Here is a 22,927-nt window from a genome sequence, read left to right as displayed (position 1 = left end):
GTAGACAAGGCCCTATGTGACAAAGGAAAAGTAAGTGTTGTGCTTCTCATACTAATTAGCATCAGTTCTCAACACAAAATCACTACAGACACTAGCAATCAATTCATTATCTATCTATCTGGAAAGCCCAAGGTTTCTTTTCCAGTGGTTTGAACTCCAAGATGTTGCTGAATCTCTGAGTAAGACTAGAAGAATGAACACAAGGCTGACAGCCTGGAGCGCCTGACTTCTAATCCCAACTCTGCATGGCTCCTCTCTCTGCCTCAGTTTCCCCTCTGAAAAATGGGGATAATCAGACACTCTCATCTCCTCCCAGGTAGGTTGTCAGGCTCAGCTCATTAGTGTTTTCAAAGGGCTTGGAAGAAGTTAAAGGTTAGTGTTCTTTCTTATTTATTAAGTAAAACTAACCACTAGATAGCACTGTTGCTCCACATACAGACAGCTGAACAAGCAGGTATTTGGCAATAGAAAGCCTGGATTTTAAAGGCAGCCTACTCACCCGGCACTGCCCACCAGACAAGATGCGACGCCAGATGGGATCCACTGCAGTCGCTGGAGCCCGGCCAGACCTCCACTGCCCACAGCAAACCAAAAAATAACAATAGCTGACAATTACGTGGTGACTTGCAGTGGCAAAAATGATTTAAAAAGTCATATGTACAGGTGTCACTCCACCCACCATTGAAATGCAGCCACCTCTGGGGTGAAACATGGCAGTTGCTTAACGGCAACACAGCAGCCGTTTGGAATGGGGAAAGAAGACTATATCTAATCAGCACTGTAGGGGGAATTAGGGAAGCAGCATGTAATTACCTGAGTTGGAATTTAACCCAGCCACCAGGGTAAATGCCCTGACTATTATTTGAGGATCCTTTGTGACCAAAAGTGGCCTGGAGTTTGGGCTCACATCTTGGCTGAAATATGGCACATCCAACAGCTCTGCACCCACTAATGGGGCCCAGGGTAAAGGACTGACTCAGAGAGCGCCTCCTACTGAGTCACCGTCAGAGGCAGAGCCAGGGGGTCTCTGGACTTTTGCATGTCTAGGAAACCCAAGCGGTGTGTATCTGCTGTTAGAAATTCCCCAGATACACGGATCCATTGCTCTCTATAGCTGTGACTCATGGTCTCCAGCACCATGTGCACAGAGGGCGTTTTCTGTTTCCTTCAGAGGCAGTGGCCCATTCAGAGGGACTCAGCTGTTTGCATGGGGTCTCAAGGGACCCTTGGGACGTCTGAGAGGCCGAAGAGAACATGTGTATGCTGAGAGCTCTCGAGCATCCATTGGATATAGGTCATTTTGTATATCAGACGCTAACTGCAGCGTAAGGCACTTCACGGAGCCCAAGGCAAAGGTGAGGCTGGCCTGACGGGGCCGTAACAGTTCCTCTTGGCATCGTTCCTCGAAGGGGCACCTGCTTCAAAGAGCAGATGGGCACCTCCCACCATTCCGGAGTGCTAACTGCCTCAGGCCCCTCCCCTGCCACTGTGGGGGCAGCGCCCACAGCCTGCAAATCCCCATCTCCTTCCTTCCCAGATGGGTTTCCACCGGCTCTGGCAAGCTCTGCCCAGTGCTCACTGTGTCATGCGAACCGTCTGGGAAGGGATTCGGGGGGACCCCCCAAAGGGGGGGGGCAGTTGGGGTGAGGGCCTGCGAAGAGATGGGGTAAAGAGCAGTAAGGACGAGGCAGAGAAAGGGGGCAGGTTCGAGGGTGAGGGCTGTGGGGTGGGACTTAGGCTGGTAGCCGGTGGGCAGCCCATGAGGAAGGCCTTGCGCTCTCTGCCCTACTGCTTCCCCTGCCCGACACTCCGCAGGGGCGGGGGGGGCTGGGCAAGGCGGTCCCATGGTGCATCTGTGCCCTTTGAATCCCATGGGAATGTGGAGGTAGTAAATGTCACCCGCTGGGCCGCTGGGGCCAGGGCACTCGTAAAACGCCTTTGTCTGCTGGAGAGGCTCTTTGGGCCTGGATAAAGGAGCCGCCGGGCAGCCAGGGTGACCTGAGCTGTGGCAGTGATTCCGGCTGCCATACGCCAGTTGCCCTCGCCCCTGGCAGCCCCTGGGCTGGACCCCGCTGTAGAGCCCAGAGAGACGTCAGGGAGCCATTTCCAGTATAAAGAGGCAGCTTTGCCCCTGGGGGAGGGAGTACAGATTGCCCGGGTATTTAAGCAAGTGTAGTTGGGGATGAGGGAGTGGCACAGTTAATCTCCCTGGCCCTCCGCGCAGGCGCAGGAGCACGTCTGCCCCTCTCTGCGGCTGAGCCGTTTCAGGGCTGATTGTGCCAGCGTCTTTCCCTCTTCCCTTTTGCTTTTCCTCTCCCTCCTTCCTGCTTTCTCTGCAAGTGGGAGCAGGGAAACCACCTACCGGGCCTGGAAAGGGCGTCAGCGCTGTGGCAAGACCAGGGTGGGGAAACTCAGCCGGGCGATCAGGATGCCACTCCCGGTGCCAGGAGTGGAGGCTGCGGAGTAGTGGCCCAAGGGGAGCTCTGGGAGCCCCACGGCCTGGGAGATTTAAAACCTAGCTGGACGAGGCCATCCTGCTCCAGTCCCCATGAGGGTGGGGCTGGATGGGGCTTGGCAGGGATTTTCCTGCCCTAATGTCCATGATTCCCCCCCACACACACACACACACTCAGGGCAGCTCCCAACTGTTCCTGGCAGAAGAGGCCTGTCCCTTTAACAGGGCTGGCCTGGGAGCAGAGCCCAGCCTCATCAAACATTCAGGCTCAGCCCCTCCATTAGGGCCTTTTATGGCCATTAGCTCATGGAAGTAAATTACTGCTGAGGCCTGCAGCTGCCTTCTGGCTGCCTGGGGTGTGCCCAGGGCAGGGTCCCTATTGCAGGGAACAGGCAGGGGAGAAAGCATCCAAGTCAGACACCGCAGAGCTACCGGCCTTGGCGTGACTGTGCACTGAGACTGGCCTGTTCTCCGCTGCGGTTCTACTCCAGGGCTGGCCCCTACTCAATTGCCAGCATGGGTATGGGCCTGCCTCCATCACAAGAGAGTGTGGCCGGGACCATGGGCTTACTAGGAAGGGGAGAGGGGACACCCTGGTGCAAACAACGAGATACTGACTGATCCCTGGCTTCTGCCTGCAGGAGCTCTGTGATCTCCCAGGGCATGGACCCCATCTTTGCCCAACAGGACGGCTAACCACAGCGGGTGCACTTGGACAGAAGCCCCCACCGGGGTGTCCATGGGAGGCAAGGCAAAGAGTGGAGAGACCCTGCCACTCACCCATGCCCCAAGCCTCAGAGGCTGGACTGGAGCATTAGGGCAACGCGGGCAGTTCTCTCACTCAGGGATGTGTGTGAGGGGCTGGGTCCTACAACTGCTGAAACCCAGCGCCGGGGTGGTGGGGTCCCACGACTGCAGGTGTCGGCAGGCACCGAGCGTCGGCCAAGCCCTTGCCTGCACTGCGCTTGCAATGTGCCTTCTCCCCCACCCCGAGCGTGGCTGTGTGCACCCAACCCGTGTGTGCCAGCTGTGCCCTGGCCAGGCAGGGTTCTATCCTAATAGGGAGCCCATCCCAACATGCTTCTCACACAGCAACACATCTGTATCACTCTCCCCTTTTCACAAGAGGGGAAACTGAGGCACCGAGAGGGGAAATTGCTTTCCAGAGACCACTGAGAACAGGTCCCACTTCTGACTCCCACCCTCCTGTTCTAACCACTAGACTACCCCATGTGGCACCTCTGCTCACATCTCTCTGCTTCCCTCTCCTTCGCTCCATCGCAGGAGGGCAACTCAGACTCAGTTGCATCCATTCTTCCCCGGGTATCCACATGCCCTGCTAACAGCTCCTTTCAGGGCCTCTACCAATACCACACACCGGATTTGACCATCCAAAGCAATTTCCCAGGCTTCTAACCGGACAAGGGTCTTGAGTTAAGCGATGCTGGTAAATATATTCTTGATAATTGGAGGCGGGATGCCCCCCATTCTCCTCTCCCCCACAGTGTACCCCACCCACCTCCCCCGTGCTGCCCCCAGCTGTGCCAGCACATGGAGCAAGCAAACGGCACCGGGTCCCTCTTGTGGTGTAACCGACTACCAAGCCTTTTCTGTAACGCTCAGTGTTCCCAACATCTCGAGTCTGCACCGCGGGGGAAGCCCTGCGCTCTGCCACATCGCCCGTCTTTCTGCCACAGGTCGCCGGCTGCCTCTGCTCCGGTGAACCCGTCACCTTCAGCTTTCGGAGGCTGCGCGGCCCCGCGGCCCCCAAGAGCCACTGTCACAGGGTTCCGGAATAATTCATGGCTGAGCAAAGACTGGGGAGGGCACTATGACATGCTGCTGCATCAGCGCAGCATGGCCTGCTCCACCCGCCAGGAATCCCTGGGTGACCCGCAGCCACTCACTCCCCAATCCTTCCCCATCACCGTCCCCTCGGAGGCCCTAACGTCCATTATCTTAAAAGATGAAGCAGGTAATGGAACCCTTCCCGGTGCTCGCACAGTCTTTATTCCCTGGTCGTGGGTGGCACTTCCGTGAGGCCCATTAGAGTCATCCCTTGGGCCTCCAATGTGTCTGAGGTTTAGTTCGGCCTCTCATCTCTTCAGGGCACACAAAGGTCATGCTCTGAACGTGTCCTGCACTTCCAAATGCACACGCAGACACTTCCTCAATGCCTCTCTGCACACCGGTGCCCTGGCTACTCCAGTAGAGTGAGGACAGCTTGCACCCAATGCAGGCAGGGTGGATTTGATTTAAATCACTAGTCAGGAAGACTCGATTTAATCATGGATTTCTACATAAAAGTGCACTTTATATATTCCCAAATTGGGTCTCTTTTACGGCCTGCTGCCATTATAGGTTTTCCCTTCTAGTGAGAGAATGGTATGGTAGATCTCAAATCAATGAAGGCTACACTCAGAAAGACCTCGAGACTTCTGGAATATGCTGCTCAGTTTCACTTTTGTTTCTACTGCCTGTCCCTCCCGTCTCACATTTATCTCCAGCCTTCTTCTCCTTGTCCAGATCTATTCCGCCCCCACCAATCTTCTATTCACTGAACTTTTTGAAACTTTGCACTTTTAGAGAGAGGTAAGGGATTGACTCTATATACACAAATTTGCAGAGGGACAATAGGGTTGAGGTCTGTTATTTCTCACCTCTATATATTTATTTATTTAAAAACATTTTTGCTGTTAAGAAGCACGTTATCTCTGGAGACACAAATCCAGTTTGAGAGCTGCAAAACTAAGAAGATGGTATCTTCTAGACTGAGCACTGAGTCCCATTGGGTCGATAGAAAGATTAACCTAAATAATCTATACAGAAGCCCCTGGGACCCCATAAGATTGGGTCCCTAATCCATGAACTATTGGGACTCCTTTACAAAACTTTTCTTACACAGGACATGAATATATTGTCTCACACTATAGAATTAGAATTGAGAATCCCTAGTCCATGATCTTTGAGCTATAATGTATCTTAATTAAAATGATCTTTAAATAGGTTTTTTCCTCAAAAAGCATTTTATCAAAAAAATCCGATTTAAATAAAAAAAATCTGATTTTTAATTTTTTTTTTTAAATCATTGATTTTTATCCACCCTGAATGCAGGATTCTTCTCCACTTCCTGTCTTCATCTGTTGTGCTAAGCACTGGTGTGCTCCGCCCCAGAGGTGGCTGCATGTCAGAGAGGGGTTAAGTGACCCCTGAGTGTACATATAATGCGCTTAGGAATGGTTCTTGGAATGAAAAGTGTTACTGTAAACACCAGTAATTATTCCTCCGGCTCCAGAGCCTAACCTCACACACTGCCAGAGCAACAGAACAGGTTCTGTAGCAAAGACTGGGATGGGGAGAGGCCGGGACGGGAGGGGCTTGGCAAGCTCCATTCAGTGTGCAGCAGCAATCCGCCCAGAGCATTCGAGATCCATCTGTGCTCGTGGAGTACACCGGTTCCACTCCAGTGGCGCCCGCCACCCCCCACGTCCTCAGTAACTCAAGGGGAACTGGGGGGGCTCAGGACATCGAGGTGGGACAGGAGCTATAAGTCCTAAACTAGGTCTGCCGTGATGGAAAATCATTATCATGGGGTGGCCCCTGGATGGAGAGAGCCGGTGGGCTGTGGTCATGCTCCTAGTGCATGGGTGCCCACATCACCACTGGCACTGAGCGGCTTCCTGGCTGGCAGCTGCCGCTCCCACTCCCCTCGAGAAGGGGCCCCTCAAGGACATTGCTGAGCAAGGGCGAGGAAGGCTCACCCCGCCAATGGCCAGTCCCCTCACTGGCTCCACGTCCCCCCAGGAAGGTGCTGAGAGGGGCTGCCCACGAGCCGAGCACCCACATCCGGGAGGGCATCTGCCAGCTGCCAGCACCACTGGACAAGGCCTCAGCCACAGAGCAGCTGGCCCAGCTCGTCACCCGGGGCAGGGCTCCTCCCAGGGCAGCATGGGTGAGGCCCTCGGCAGCCCACGCCGCCAAGAGGGTGCAAGGCTTTGATGCAGGCAACACATGACAGGAGCTGCACAGAGCTCTTGCCAGGCTCAGGGAAGAAGCCAATAGCACCCAGGCGCTCGAGCAGATTAAGGATTGCAAGGCGCTGGTAATTGCTTTGCAGTATAAAAATAGGCCCTCTTTTATCCCTCGCCCTGATCTCCCACCCCCTACTGGCCCAGCTCCCCTCCCCGCACCGGCTGACAGATGCCACTTGCCCAGCCCCTTCCGCCAGGAGGGGGGAGGTAGGAAGCAGCTGCCACGGTTGGGATGGATCGGTCATGCCCAGTGATTTGGGGGGCGGTGGGTGGGGGCGCTCCTGCAGCACGGCCACATCTCCTGTCGGTGGATGAGCGTGCAAATGGTGCAATTCAGGTCACCAGCGAGGCTAACACGAGTGGCTCAGCCTCGTCCTGAATGGATGGTGGCTGACCTTGCAAGACCCCCGAAGCTCTGCTCAGGAGAGCGACGATAGGGGGTACCAGGGGTACAGGCAGAGCTGGTACAGGGAGCCCAGGGCTGGCAAGTACCCTGTGGGGCACACCCGGGACTGACACAGCAGGGCATGCAAAGGTGTCATATTTCACAACTGCAATTCCTTAGCCCAGAACTCAGGGCACGTGAGGCTTTACACCAAGAGCACAAACAACACGTGTTGCAAACTGGATCCCAGCAGCTGGGCCTGCCTGCCCCGAGCTGTGTTCCACAGCAGGGCCAAAAGGTGCCCAAACAAGAATCCCACTGTCGTCTCTCCAGCTGCCATGGGAAGGAGCCAGTCCCTGCAGTTCTCATCTCCCCTGCAGAAGCAGCGCGCCCTGCATGAAGATCAAAGGGGAGCAGTTCCCGCTGAGACCCACAGTCTGGCCTTGGGCCACAGCTACCACGGGACACTGTGGGTCACATTTAACCCCGTAGGCACCACGTTCCCCACCCCAATCTACCATCAAAAACCCATCTGTGTGACAGGCCTTCTGGGGAACAAAGCTGCAGCCGGTACAGCCAAGAACTGCCAAACCAATTCTATTTACAGAGGGACAGCTACAAAAATAAACAGAAGTGAGATTAGAAAATATCTGCTTCCCACACACTGCAAATGCCTCGGGTCACTGCGCTGCCTCTATCTGCGTTCCCCACATGCGGGGCTCCACTGTCTCTGGTCTCTCTGCACAAGGGGCTTCCCTATAAATAACCAGAAAGAAAGAGGTCACCCGGAGTTCACTGGGGGGCCGTTCACCTAGTGTTGTCCCTCTGCACAAGGATGAGTTTTGCCCTGCAGGTCGTGTTTCACGACTGGGTCTCCAAGTTCACTATACTGCAGTGTTGCTATATCCCCGTTCAGTACAAGTGACCCGCTCCTATATTGACCGTGCGGTTTGGGGTAAAAAGGAGGTTCTCCTGCTGCATCCTATCTCCATGTTCGCTGGGAGCGATGATTCACTCTTGAATCTCACTCTCTGGGCCCTGCACTATACTGCCGTTCACTAGAAGGAGCAGAAGGTCACTAGCACGTCTGCAAACTGACTGGAGCCCTTGGGTTTGCTCTGGCAGGCCCAGCTAGAAACGGGGTTACAGGCAGAGCACATGCCTCTCTGTCTTTTCGTGCTCTTTCCATAACTTGTACCCTAGCTGAAAATGAAAATATGCTAACCTCTGCACCCAGCACGCCCCGTCCAGTCCACCGCCGCTCCCACCCACCCCCAACTACCCCTCCCCCTACACCCCGTCCTCAGCACTGCCACCTATAGAACTACCCCTCCTCATACACCCCATCCTCAGCACTGCCACCCATACAACTATCCCCTCACCTGCTCCCCCAACTACCAACTTCCCCTACATACCCTCCTCTGCACTGCCACCCATAAAACTACTCCCTCCCAACTACCCCTTCCCCCTCTATACCCCATCCTCAGCACCACCACTTATTCAAGTACCCCCTCACCCACTCCCCCAAGTACCCCTTCCCCCTACACCCCATTCTCTCCATCACCACTCCCCCGCACCCCCTCCGCTCAATGTCACCCCCTACACACACCTATCCTGCACTCACTTCACCCCCTCCCCATGCACAACTACCCCTCCCCCTGTGAACACCCACCTGCCACAGCCCCCCTCCCCATGCTACTCTGCACCCCTTCTCCCCCCACACCCACCCACGGCTGCCCCCTCCCCCCAGCATTGCATGCGCCGGTTGCAGCTCCCCCCCTCCAGCCATGTGCCAGGGTGTGTGACCCACAGGGCTAGGGGAGGCACCCGGGCCACCGCCTGACCACCACCCCATGCCCCAGGTGTAGGGACCCGTGGCGGGGGGCTGGAGGGTCAGGCTGCTGGGGGGACAGGGAAAGAGGAGGGTCAGGGCCGGGGGCAAATCTATGTGTGTCCCGCCCCCGACTTTAAATGGCGCTCGGGGGCCTCTGCTGCGCCCCACTCCGCGGGGGCGGCCGCAGTCCAGGCTCGGAGCTTTGTTTGCCCCGTTGCCCTGGGCACCGAGATCTCCCCCCTCCCGGTGCCGGGCGCCGCACCCCGCTCCCCCCCCCCCCTCCCCCGCCCAGCCATGCGGGGGGGGGGGCGTGTCCCATCCCCCTCCGGGGCGGTGCTGCTGCAGCCCGGGCCCCCTCCGCTGCTGGCACATGGCGCTTCCCCCCCCCCCGGAGCCCTGACTGTATTTTTCCATTACCCCATCCCCGGCTCCTTTGTCCTTTGCCCCGCCCCCTGCTCCCACGTGCGCCGCCCCCCGCCATGGTCCGGCGCGTGTGTGGGGAGGGGGGAGCTCCTGTGCGCCCCCCTCCCTTTCCCCCCCGCCTCCATCCTGCAAGCCGGGCGGTGGGCGGCTGCATGTGGCCCCTGGCAGCGTCCAGCTCTCGGCAGCGGGGAGATCCGGCGCCTCCCTGGGCCCCAGCTCGAGCTGGGGGGGGACACGGGACGGTCGGGGTCCGGGGGTCTATTGATCCGAGCCAGCGCCTGCGCGGGATGCTGCAGCCCCAGCTGAGGGGCGGGGGGGGGGCGCGAGAAGCGCCCCCCCGGCCCCTTTCCGAGCCCCCCGGGGACAGGCGCTAACGCCGCCCCCTGCAGCAGAGCCCCGGGCCCCCGGCGCGGGACCCGCGATCCTGGCGCGGAGCCTTGCTGCAAAGCCCCGGCTCCCCGCGGCTGCTTGGAGAAGGGGCCGGGCGCGAAGGGACCCCCGGGCGGCTCGGTGCCCGCGGCTGGCCCGCTCCCCTGCTCATGGGCGGGCAGTGCATGCACGGGGGAGAGGCGCTGTCTGCTCTGGGGGGGGCTGCTGCTGGGATCCCCTCCTTGGGGCTGCGCTCCCCTGGGGGCAACTGGCCCCCAGGCCGGGCAGGTCCGCCGCCTCCTCCCGCTCTGTGTGTCTCTCTCCCTGGGGCTCTGCTTGCCTTCGTATCGCTCGCACTCCCCAGGCTGGTCTCCTCCTCTTCCCGGAGCTCTGCTCCCCTCAGTGGTGCTGGCTCCCAGGGCTGGGAGGGGAAACTCTCCCCCTGGAGTCCGGCTCCCACAGCCCGGGCTCGCTTAGCTCGCTCGCTCTCTGGCTGCTTCCCTGTCCCTGGCTCTCTGCTCCCCTCAATGCTGCTGGCTCCCAGGGCTCTCTCTCTCCCCCTCTCTCTGTCTCCTCCTCCTCTTCTTTCTCCTTCTCCCTCTCCCTTTTTATCTGTCTCCTTCTTCCCTTTTCTCCAGGATTTCTACCGCAGCCCAAGCCACCCCAGATCTCTGCACCCCTGGGTGCTGCCTGCTGACCCCCCTCCTAGATCTCTGCACCTCTGGGTGCTGCCTGCTGGCCCCCCCTCCCAGATCTCTGCACCTCTGGGTGCTGCCTGCTGGCCTTCCTCCCATATCTTTGCACCCCTGGGTGCTGCTGGCTCGTGGGCAGAGTCGCTCTCCCACCCACTTATCTCTCTCCCCACACACACGTGTGTTGTGCCAGAAGGGCTCTCCTTGAGACGCCCAGTCAGTGCGAGCTCAGCAGCGCTCCAGCCATTGCTGGAGGGAGAGGGTTGCATTACCCTGCTCTCACCCCGGGGGTCCAGCCTGGGCTGCAGACCAGCCAGGCAGTACCAGTCCTCCAGGGGAGACACACACTGTGCATGGGAGATAGGAGAGGGGGAAGCAACCAAACCAGGACAGCTCCAGCGCCCCCAGCTCAGCTGCTCATTCTACAGAGCAAGCAGCCTGCCCACTTGTCCCCCTCCTGCTGCCTACGGTGGCATAAACCTGCGCTCCACACACAACACAGGCCGGGGGGGGAGGCAGGTGTTGCTTTGCCCCAGGGATGGCCTGTTCTGTGCTCTGCCCTATAATCCACAGCACCCAACGACTGTGCGCATGTACTGCATACACACCAGCCTGCAACGGAGCGACATTGAGCAGGCAACAGGCTGCCCCAGCGACGGCCTGTTCGGCGGGTCCCAGTGTGTGACGCACTCTGTTCTATACACCACAGAGTTCAGGGCGCGGCAGAACAAAGCCATGGCCTCCCCAGCTGTCACTGCGCTGCACAGCGCTGGCCACTGGGAGCGTCGCAGAGACGGCTGGGTCCAGAGGCCAAATATACATTCTGATGTAGAGGAGGCACAAGTGGGAGGTGGGTTCTGTGGACCAGAAAGCGCCACATCCCCCCCAGGAGGAGAGGAAGGGTGGCCCTGTGGTGAGTTGCAGCTTCTGGGAGAAACATGTTGGAACGTCCCAGTGCAAAAGGGGAACAAATGACCTGGCCAGTTTGCTGAGGAAGGACAGCCCAGAGGCCAGGGCACCATCCTGGCATTCGGGAAATGGGCATTCGATTCTTCCAGAAACCCGCTGTGTGACCTTAAATGGGGACGAGGGTCCTGACTGACCTCCCAGGTTTGCTGCGAGAATAAAAACATGATTTCTTTGTGATATGCTTCGATACTACAGCACTGGGGCCATGTAAGTACCGTAGCTAGATAGATAGCACATGTGGAGCAGACCAGATAGAATGCCCCCACTCCAGGTTCTTTAGCCACTGTCTTAGTAACCCGTAGATGCTTCTAGTGGGAGCCAGGACAGTGTTATATAACTCTAAAAGACCCCTACTAAAGATCAGCAGCAGGGCTTGAACTTGGCATCTGCAGCACCAAACCAGACTCCTGCCAATTGTGCTAAGGGACTACATTAGCTAGCAGCAGTAGCAGGTTGTTATCTTCTATACAGACCAGCCTGTGAAGTGGGACAAGCTGCACACTGAGCACGCCTGTTTCATAGCCATGTCAATGAGCCTGTGGTTTTCACTCTAGTTGGTAGCACCTACCAGGTCTCCTGCAAGGCCCTAACATTCCTGACCGGCTGACTCACTGCCAGGAGGCTGCATGCGCAGCACCTGCATTCGTCTCCTCACCTGCACACCTTGCAGAGGTGCCTGTCAAACAACCGCTCTCCATGCTGGGGCTGTCAGAATATTCTCAGGCCTTGGACGCAGCAGGCGTCAAACCCACCTGACTTCATCTATCAAACTGGCTAGAGGAGGGACTCTTGACTCTGGTCATGGGGGATTGGGGTTGGGCCGGGGAATTTCCCAGCGTCCTGCTCTGGGCGACCCAGCCTACCTCTCAATCAAACGAATTTGCCTTGCAAATCTTCCCACACCAATGCCTTACTGAGCAGCCAATCACCTCTCTAGGCTCCCCAATGCCAGGCATCTCCTAGCCGGGCTGGTAGAAGGGCAAGGATTGCTAGGCATCCAAATGTCCTCAACCCAATGACCCTGAGTGGGCCATGGAGAAGTTCCAAGATGACTCCACTCCTGCCTCAAGTCCGGCATGTACGATTCCTCCAGCTGCCGAGATGACTCATCTGTCCCCGGCCCACTGGTTTGGACCAGAGGGGGCCCCATATACTAACACTGTCCATGGCAAAGGACCAAACCAGTATGCGGGGAAAGGGGAAAAGAGAGACAAAATGGCCTCTCCCCACCCAAGAAATCCACCTTTTTAATTTTTTGCATGAATTTGGTGATGTGCTGACAGCTTTGGAACCTCAGACCTCCACCCCCAGAACTGGGGCAGCCTGGTTATTATCAGCAGGACAAGCTTCAGCAATGGTTCACCTATCAGCTCATCGCTGTCCCGGGGCTGGAGGACAGAGACCCACCGACCTCATTCAGTGCAGGGCAGGCGATGGCTGGTCGTTGCTGATCTGGGCTGGGTGCAAACCAGTGAGCTAGGGTGAACAGCTCCAAATCTCCTCACCAGTCCCCCCTTAGAGCACTTTGTGCCCCATTCAGAGTCCCTCGGGCCCTCCCACAACTGGTTTTGGCAGCCAGGGCTTGTGTTCGTGGTCTGTAGGTCCCGAGAGAGCTGCCCGGACAATCCTATAACCGCCTATGGGACTGCTCAGACTGCATCTTCTCTAATCCCCCTCAGGTCTGCTGATGAAGCTACAACAGAGGCCAAGGTATGAACGAGTCAGCACCTTTCCCCGCTCATCCGCGCTGGGCTCCACCCCCGCGTGTTGGGGGCCTCTGCAGATCACAGGAACAGGGCCAATGAGGACAGCCAGAGGCCTTGGGAAGCAAGAGAGCGGGCAGGGGAGGAAGAAGGCACAGGCTCGGGGCAGATGTAGAGTTAGTGGGGCCCTGCGCACAGCTTCATTTTCGGGGGGCCCCCCCCTCGGGACCCAGCCAAGAAAAAACGTTCTTATCTCCCCTACCCCTGGTTTTTCATTCTATTTTTCTTCATCCTCCTCCTATATTATAAGTAATAGGAAGTAAATAACAATAAAGTGAAGTACCCTGATTGGGGCAGGGGGTTGGGTTTTGGGAGAGGGTGCAGGGTGCGGGCTCTGCACTGGGGCAGAGGATGTGGGGTGTGGGAGGAGGTGAGGTGTGCGGGCTCTGGGAGGCGCCACCCCCACAGCTCCCATTGGCTGCAGTTCCTGGCCAATGGGAGCTGTGGAGTCGGCGCTCGGGGCAGGGACAATGCACGGAGACACCCCCCTCCCCCCAGAGGCCGCAGGGACATGCCGACCGATGAGCGGTGCGGTGTGGAGGGAGGGAGGCAATGCCGGCAGCCTTAGCCCTGCTGCTGGCACACCTCTGCATGCCCTTTGGGGGAAAGAGGGATCTCCGAGGGTCTCCCTGTCAGCTTCGGGGAGCGGCGTGGGGCCACCGGCCACGGAATGCAGGCAGCCTGCCTGCCTGAGCCCTGCTTCGCCCCCGGCAGGGACTCAGGGGCAGGTTGTCAGATGAGATTTATCCTGCATTTTGAGGGGCCCCATCATTGGGGGCTCCGTGCCACCGCACTGTTTGTTGCATGGTAAATCTGCCTCTGCACAGGCTGTGGGGTGGATTTCGAAAGTCCTCCACCAGCCTCGTCACATGAGTGAGCATTTCCAGGGTGGAGATCCCAGGGAGCAATGAAAGAGGCCAGCCGGGAACATAGGTGCCGGAATTAGGGGCAGGGTGGATAAAAATCAATGATTTAAAAAATAAATAAATAAAATCAGATAGGGATTATCAATTCTAATTCTATAGTGTGAGACAATATATTCATGTCATGTGTAAGAAAAGTTTTGTAAGTGAGTCCCAATAGTTCATGCATTAGGGACCCAATCTTATGGGGTTCCAGAGGCTTCTGCATAGATTATTTAGGTTAATCTTTCTATCGACCCAATGGGACTCAGTGCTCAGTCTAGAAGATACCATCAGAGATGCTTAGTTTTGCAGTTCTCAAACTGTGGCTTCGTGTCTCCAGAGATAACATGCTTGTTAACAGCAAAAATGTTTTTAAATAAATAAATAATATAGAGAGATGAGAAATGACAGACCTCAACCCTATTGTCCCTCTGCAAATTTGTGTACACAGAGTCAATCCCTGACCTCTCTCTAAAAGTGCAAAGTTTCAAAAAGTTCAGTGAATAGAAGATTGGTGGGGGCGGAATAGATCTGGACAAGGAGAAGAAGGCTGGAGATAAACGTGAGGAGGGAGGGACAGGCAGTAGAAACAAAAGTGAAACCGTTTAAGCAGCATATTCCAGAATGAACTTTTATGTAGAAATCCATGAATAAATCGAGTCTTCCTGACTAGTGATTTCAATCATGATTTAAATCAAATCCACCCTGACTAGGGTGCTGGGGGTGCTACTGCACCCCCTGGCTTGAAGTGGATTCCAGCATATGCAGAGTTTAAAGTTTGGCTCAATGATTCTCAGCATCCCCACTATACAAATTGTTCCAGCGCCCTGTTCGGGAGCGGAGGGCCTGGAAGGAATGAACCTCCCAGCTAATGAGGGGCAGGCAGTTGGGAAATGCACGATGCACCCTCTCCATCCTTCAGAGGCTGGCCCAGGGAGCAGCAGAGCGGAGCAGCCCGAGCGATGGAGGGCAGCTAAACCAGTGCCAGCACAGACAGATGGCCCAGCTAGCCCTGCCCATGCCCTGGGGAGGTCACGCTAAGGCCCTGGGCATCTCTGCTGCGGGCCCCTTTGGCACCATTGTCATGTGAACGCGTCCCTGCTGGAGGCTAGGCCGAGACCCTGCTGATTTCGCTGCACAATTCTCCAGTGGCAACGACTTACAGTCCCCTGGGCTGGATCTGAACTGATCAGTGAGAGAGACAACAGGCTCTGGCATCCTGTCGCCCGTCCCCGAGCGTACCTCCCCCTCCCCGCCATCAGCACCACTGGGTTCTCTCCTTAACTTGCTTTTAATGCTGCCGTTTAAGGCCTCCCGTCTGGTGACTCCCCTGGCACAGGGATGCTGGGCCACACCCTGGCCGTTCACACCCCTTTGTCCCCTCACTGGCACTCAGCAGCGGTCGTAATGGGCAGCCACAGGGGGCTCTGGTCCCACCGCCTGCAGCCACGTGCTGCTCCCATACAAACACCTGGTAAGGTACCGCCACACAGGAACACGGCGATGTGGGGCTCACACAGAACTGCATTAGAGGCACATTCCCTTCGCCAGGTCATAATGGCGCCTTTCACCCAATGAGCTCAAAGCCCTTTAGCTGAGTTTATTTGTCATAAAACCACCCAGGTCATTTTGTCCCAGCGTAAGAGATGGGGAAACTGAGGCACGGAGACGGGCTGGGGCTTGCCCAGAGTCACACAGTGAGTCAGGGGTAAAGCTGGCAATAGAACCCAGGAGTCCTGGCTCCTTGTTCGAGCCGCTTGATGACAGGCTGAGAGCGTGTGCCCTTCTACCCAGTCCTTGGGAACGGCCTAACGCACAGCCACATATCTGGTCAGATCGCCGCCCGGCTCAAGCCTCCCTCGACCCTGACTGAGCTTGAGAAAGCTCCTGCCCCCGGAGAAGGGAAACACAGCGGCAGGTTTGGCTCTTGTAAAGTCCCTGCCAGCAGAAGGGCTCTGCCCAGCTCTGCAGAGGGCAGAGAGCGGGTGGGAAAGAAAGTATCTCCCAAGGGGGCAGCGTGGCAGATCTCCGATGCGATAAAGCTAAAAATAAGCCGGCGTGAGCTTAGCCGCTTTGTTGCTGACTACAATGGCTGGATATATTTTTAGCTGTGGTGGACTTTGCTGCAGGGCTGCTCGGGATCTCCCGGGGACCCCCGTGATCCCAGGAGCTGCAGGGTGGCTCCAGGGATGCTGTGGAAACGGTAACTTTAGAAACTAAACACAAACAGCACGCTTTCCCTCCCTGGCTGACTCACTTCACATCCCTTCCCTCTCTCCCTCTCCCCCCGCCTCCCAGTGTATCGCTAACCCCAAGCGTTCCAAACCAGGAGTCAGCCCCAAGGCATGAGGTTTTCAAACGTATTAAACGCTGGTTTCTGTTGATTTCCCGCCTGCTGCTTGGGAATTTACAGGTCACTTTTCCCAGCTTGTCCCCTCCACTGCGAGGGCTAGAGAGAGAGCATCTCTCCAAATCACAGGACTCCCGGAGCTGGGGGTTTAAGGAAACTCCCAAGTGCCACAAGACTAATGACGAGATTGTGGGAGCTAGCAGCGCTGAACGCCCTCTCCGTCTCATTGCCAGTGGCTTTGCCAGCATGACAAAGCCCTTGCACATCTCTACCAGAGCTCCGTGTCTGGGACAGGCTTCCCAGGGTGAAACCCCATGCCCGTTTGGGACTTGGTGGCCCAGCTCCTGTCACACCCCTTCACCTGGACCAGCAGCATTTCAACTTGGCCCCGTCAGCAGGCTCCTCTCTTGCCTGAACTAGAGGGTTAACTCCACTGGTGGGGAGCAGTAGTTGGCTGTTGTCCTGTAGCGACAGGGATGCATGCGGCACACCCTGGGCTGGCGTGGGTGATGCTGCCAGGGGCTGCAGGGCTGTTTCGGCGGCTCACTCAGTCTCCCCTCCTCCAGTCCCTCTCCCTCCCCTTCACTCTGTGTGTCTCCTTCTTCTACCCCTCTTCTCCTCCACCTCCCCCTGCTGCTACTATCTTCCCTGCCTGCTGCCTGCCCACGCACTCAGCGGGGTGTGAGCCCACCGCGGCCTGGCAGGGGCAGGAGGCAGGGCAGCTCCCGACTAGCTCTGCTTGGGAACGGTGCTCATCTTTCCCAGCCTCGCCTGGCTTCAGAGTGACCATGGCCCAGCCCCACAGAGCTAGCCTGCTCTCCGTCTGGCTGAGCACCGTGGCTCCATTCCCAGCACCAGGGCCATCTGCAAGGGGAAGGGCCAAGAACATTCAGGATAAAAATAGCCGGTCTGGAGAAGGAGCTGGGAGCGCGGCTTTTAATAACAAGGGTGTGTCCCTCTTAAAGGCACAGCACACGGGCTAGGCATGCTCCCCTGGCCAAACCCCTGTCCTGTCTGGCTCTAGGTGCCCACATCCGACACCAGAAATGGGAGAAACCTACCAGGTCCTCCAGTCCATCCTGCTGTGTGCTCCATGTGACCGGAGGCTGGGGGCTCAGACAGGGCACAGACGTGTTAGTAGCCAGCTCTGTCATTGACCCCCCTCCCCCGCCCCTTTTGTGGCCTTGGGCAAGTGAACGAGGCTCACCATGCCTCAGTTTTCCTCTCTGTCAAATGGGGATACTGAGAGCCGCCCTCCTTTGTGGAGTGCTCTGAGAGCCTCTGATGGGAAGCAACAGAGCAATGGAGCATATATTGTGGGGGGAGGAGGGAGATTTCAATGCCACTGTATCCAGGACCCCCATTCACATGATCCCCCAAGATCCAGCATTCGCACACATGCCCCCCCACCCCAGTGAAATGGTTTGGCCCAGGCAAATTGAGAAGAGGGGAGGAGTGGGAAGCTGGCCAAACCATTGGCACTAAATGGGGTCTTTCCTTCCCCTTGGGAAGCGGCGGAGGGGCCCATCTGAGTGGTGTTGGGGGTGGAGAAGGAGTGGGAGGAGGGGTCTCCCTGGGATTGCTGGGAAGAGGAATTTGTCCAGGGGGGCTGTGGGGATTGAGATGGCGCGTGTGGCACGCTGGGCCTTGTTGTCTCCCCGGCCCACTACTGGCGAGCTGCAAAGAGCAAACCTGGACAATGGGCACGTCAGCGACCCCTCCAGCAAGCTGGCTTGGGGCCAAAGAGGGGCACAGACGCCATCCTGCTGCGTGCTTCCTAAGTCCACTCCACCCCCACCCCCAAAGCGCTGGGTGTTCAGGGCACCTGGCAGAAGCCTCTGAAGCCTGGCAGCTGCTGGGAAGGAGGGAGGGAGCTTGGAAAGCGGAGCTGCCATTGAGTTTTGTTAAAGGGCAAGGGGAAAAAAACAACGCAGCTTCTACTCCCTAAAATAAGGTAATAGCCAACATCCCCTCTGTGGGGGTGGGCAGGCCAGTCCTCTCATATTTGACTATGTTAGGATGTGCTCTGTTTGAGGGCAGATTACGCCGGGGTCAAGCATTAGGGAACGCCAGCCATTTGGAGCCGCTCCCAGGCATTTTTGGCCATTCCAAGGCACTTCAGCGCACACTGGCCCTTGTTCTCCAGGTAGTGGGAACGTCAGATACTAACCAGACTCAGTTCCCTGCCCTTGAGGCCAGAAACACCTCCACCCCCCCGCCAGACCCGCTGTTCCGCCAGATGGTCCCTCTGAGTCTGGATTGCAGCGTGGTACGGTCCATGTTGCAATGTAGCGGGTTGGGCTGCTGACAGGATTCTCTCTGCAGTACAGTTTGCTTTCGCATGATAGAAAAGTCATCTCAGCACCTGAGCTGAAGGACAGCCTAGTGGTTAGAGCGGAGTGCCGGCTCCAGTTCCCTGGCTCCGCTACTGATTCCCCGTGTGCCATGGGTAAGTCACTTAGCCTCTCTCTGCCACAGTTCCCACCTATCAAATGTGGATAATATTTCCTTTGCTCTGTAAGCTCTTCAGAGCAAGGATTGTCTCCTCCAGCATTTTGGGAGGGCCCTGATCTCAGACGGGACCTTGAGCCCTCAGAGCACTGGGCTTTTGGGCATCCTCTTGTGAAGATTTCAGCCTGGCTTGTCATTCCCGTTCTTGTTTGTGCACTAACATTGGTCCTGCTCAGAGCGGTGACTTTCATTTACCTTCCCCAGTCAGGGAACAAAGGGTGAGTCTGTAAAACCAAAATCAGTCCGCAGGATCTACGGGACATTCTTCCCCGGATTCTAAGCTCTGCAATGCCCCGGAGCTGGCTCGGAGTGACTGGGCAGAGTCTCTTTCAATTGTCACCCCTAAGCCTATAGCAGGTAATAAAAGTAACACCGAGATTCTGGGGGCACGTCTATGCTACACAGCGTAGCACCATGGACGGGAGGGGCTTTTCCATCGGTCTGGTTAATCCATCGCTCGGAGAGGCGGGAGCTAGGTTGATGGAAGAATTGTGCTGTCAACCTAGCTGCGTTCCGGGGTGAGGTCAACCTAACGATGGCGCTCAGGAGGCAAAATTGTTCACAGACCTGTAGCTAGGCCGATCTAAATGTTAAGTGTGAAGCTTGTGTGTGTGTGCCTGTGTGTGTGTGTGTGTGATCTAAATGTTGTGTAAAGCGTGTGTGTGTGTGATCTAAATGTTAAGTGTGTGTGTGTGTGAGTGATCTAAATGTTAAGTGTGTGTGTGTGTGTGTATATGTGTGATCTAAATGTTAAGTGTGAAGTGTGTCTTTGTGTGTGTGATCTAAATGTTAAGTGTGAAGTGTGTGTTTGTGTGTGAGATCTAAATGTTGTGTAAAGCGTGTGTGTGAGTGATCTAAATGTTAAGTGTGAAATGTGTCTTTGTGTGTGTGATCTAAATGTTAAGTGTGAAGTGTGTGTGTGTGTGTGAGATCTAAATGTTGTGTAAAGCGCGTGTGTGTGTGTGTGAGATCTAAATGTTAAGTGTAAAGCGTGTGTGTGTGTGTTCTGAGGGGGTGGTTATCTGGGTGTGAGTGTGGGGGTGTATGATGAGCTGGTGTGCTGTGTCTGGGCATGCCTTTTGGTTTGTGTTCATGGGTGTGTCTCCGGCTCCTGATTTGAGTCAGAGAGCTGGGGTGTGTCGAGGGGTGGGGGGCATGTGTGTGTCTGAGACTGAGTTCCGGGACGGGGGCTGCCCCGTGCTGGGGTTTTGTGGCGGATGGCGGTGGCTGTGGCTGTGTGTGCTGGAGCCCGCTGGTGCCTGCGTTTGAGGTGTGTGGCGGGGCGCGCGGCGCACAGGCCAGGGGTGTGCTCCACACAGGACGGGCCTGTCTGGGAGCCCGGTCTCGGCTCAGCCCGCGGCGTTAGTTCCTGCTGATGAAACAGACACTTCAGCAGCCAAGGCTGTAACTGTTTCAAGCTGGGACGAGGGTGCGGCTGGCAGAGCAATGCAGCGAGGCTGAGACAAGGCCGCTCCCGGCCCCCGAGCGCCTGGGCACGGACAGGTTTAAATTTAGAACGCTGTTTGCCTCTCGTTGCGAGGTAGCCCAACGCGCTGCGATCCTCCCAGCCCAGCCTGGCTCGCTCCCCCACTCCTGGGCCAGCAGCGGGCCACGTTATCCTTTCCCAATCCCTTCCCAGCTGCCAGTCAGTCCCGCCCCCCCCCCACACAGGGCCTTGCCCCCCACACCAATGACCCACCCTGCTTTGTTCTCATGCCAAACTCCGACTTCTGCTTAAGAGACTGCCTAGGGCAGGGGCCAGTAACCTACGGCACACGTGCCAAAGGCGGCACACGAGCTGATTTTCAGTGGCACCCTGCTGCCGGCGTGGGGTTCCGTCCGCCGGCCCTGCTCAGCCTGGCCTGTCTGGATGGACGGGACCCCGGGGCCGGCAGCGGGCTGAGTGGGGCTGGTGGCGGGGATCCCGGCTGGCAGGGGCCAGCGGCCGGAACCCACAGTGGCAGCGGGCTGAGTGGCTTAACCCGGCCCGCTGCCAGCCTGGGGTCCCGGCCGCCGGCCCCGCTCAGCCCGCTGCCAGTCTGGGGTTCCATCCGCTGGCCCCTGTAAATGTAAAATGTATTACTGGCACACGAAACCTTAAATTCCAGGGAATAAATGAAGACTTGGCACGCCCCTTCTGAAAGGTTGTCGACCCCTGGCCTAGGGAATCCCAGGAGGTCCTTTCTTGTACTAAAGATTAGCTACCACCGGGGGCACTCATCTCACCAATCCTCGCACTACAGCTCACCCTAGTTTGCTGAGGACGAAACGGTGGGGAGACCTCAAGCTAGGCATCTGAATCCATACACAGGCACGCCAGGGCTGGACCCCCAGTGAGGGCGCTGCCTGCAACAGGGGCCTCGTTCGGATTCTATGGCCCATGCGACCCTTGGCCTCTCTTCTGAGTCCGCAAAAGGGGGACAATTTGCACCAGCTGTGACATGGCATGTGGGTAGCAGGAACTGGACTATCTACCTTGAGGAGGTATCTGTCCCCCATTCCTGTACTATCTGAGCATCTCCCAGCTAATGTATTTACTCCGCACCCTTGTGAGGTAGGGCGGTGCTGTTATGCCCACATCACAGATTGGGAAACCGAGGCAAGTGATGTGCCCAAGGTCACACAGGATGTCTGTGGCAGAGCAGGGAATTGACCTGAACCAGTGCTCCTAAGTTGCAGGCTAGTGCCCTAACTTCTGGGCCATCCACCCTCTCCAGAGGTCCATCAAGTTACTTCACATAAGCCACCGAACGACCAGCAAATATTAACAACTTTTGGATACCGCTGGATTTAGCGTTATCTGTCGCGTAGCCTATATCACCCCACCGTGCCTCCCCAACACAACCCACATGAGAAAATCTAAATATAGACGCTCCATAAAACAAAGCGTGACACACGTCTCTTCACACTGAATGTCGCAGTTCAGTCGCGTTGCTTTGTCTGCACACAGTCTGGTTTGGAAGCTAATCCTCCAGGGAGTCCCGGAGTTCACAAACAATGATGCTGGATGACTTTGCAAGGCAAGAGACTTAAAAACAATAAAAAGAAATAATGTGTTACTATTAGTAATGATAACGTCTGGCTCAGATCTGCCACTTTTCATCAGCAGACCTCAAAGCACTTTATGAAGGAGGCCAGTATCATTAGCCTCATTTTACAGATGGGGAAACCGAGGCACGGTGACTTGGCCAAGGTCAAACAGAAAACCAGAGCTGGGAACTGAACCCAGGTCTCCTGTGTCCCAGAATGCTAGCCACTAGATTAACCTGCCTAGTAGAACTCATTGCCAAAAGATGTCTTTGAGGCCAAAAGCTTAATACGATTCCAAGAGTGATTTATATACAGAATGAGAACATCCACATCTACATTAGCTAGGAGACACACACTCATGCTTCAGGGCATTAGCTAGCACTAACTGTCAGGGGTCAGGAAGAAACCTTGACGGCAGGTTATTTCATAAGTACCCACTAGGGGGCTTCTTCATCCCTCTGAAGTATCTGGTATTGGTGAGGCAGGCTGCTGGTTTGGATGGCCCACACCCAGCCATAGGAGCTGGCAGGGTCTTCACAGCTTTGGCCCCTGATGGGATGGCGCCTATTCTGTGCTAATTTATTGAAGGGCAGCAATACACTTGGTATTGAATAAACATGTCAGAAGACCTGGCCCCTGCTTCAAGGAACTTGGCTAATCCTGCAGTCCTTACTCAGCTGAGTAGACTGTACTCACCGAGGAGTGCTATTGAAGTTAATGGGACCACCCAGCTGAGTTAGGGTCCCAACATTGGGCCCTATATGAGACCCAGACAACACAGGCCACCAATTAGACTCAATGTAGATGAGTCAGACTCAATGCAGTGAGGAAGTTCTTGAATGCTGTCTCCTGAGGCAGACAAGGCCCACAACCATCACCCCTTGTGACTCCCCACCCGAGAAGATGGCATGCACATTAGCTCTAGGCAGTAGTGTCATCCCTTTTCTTTCTCACCAGCTTTGTTCAGTCATGAAACAGTTCACCATGCTGAAAACTAAATGACCATCAGTAGGCTCCAGAGTTAACACAATGCAGCAATGAATAGGGGCTGTTCACAGCTCTCTAAGCGGCTCCTTCAAGCTGCCTGCAGACTCGGGCAAAGGGCCTGGCACTGATTTGCTCTGTGGAGGTTTTCTATAAAGGCTGGAGACTTCTTCTTTTTTTAATGGATGCTGAGATTCGGGAGCAGAAGACGGAGAACTGGCTCTCT

The sequence above is a fragment of the Trachemys scripta genome, chromosome 9 (assembly GCF_013100865.1).
Source record: "Trachemys scripta elegans isolate TJP31775 chromosome 9, CAS_Tse_1.0, whole genome shotgun sequence".
Classification (NCBI taxonomy): Eukaryota; Metazoa; Chordata; order Testudines; family Emydidae; genus Trachemys; species Trachemys scripta.
The sequence above is the reverse complement of the archived record's forward strand: the minus strand, read 5'-3'. Positions refer to the sequence as shown.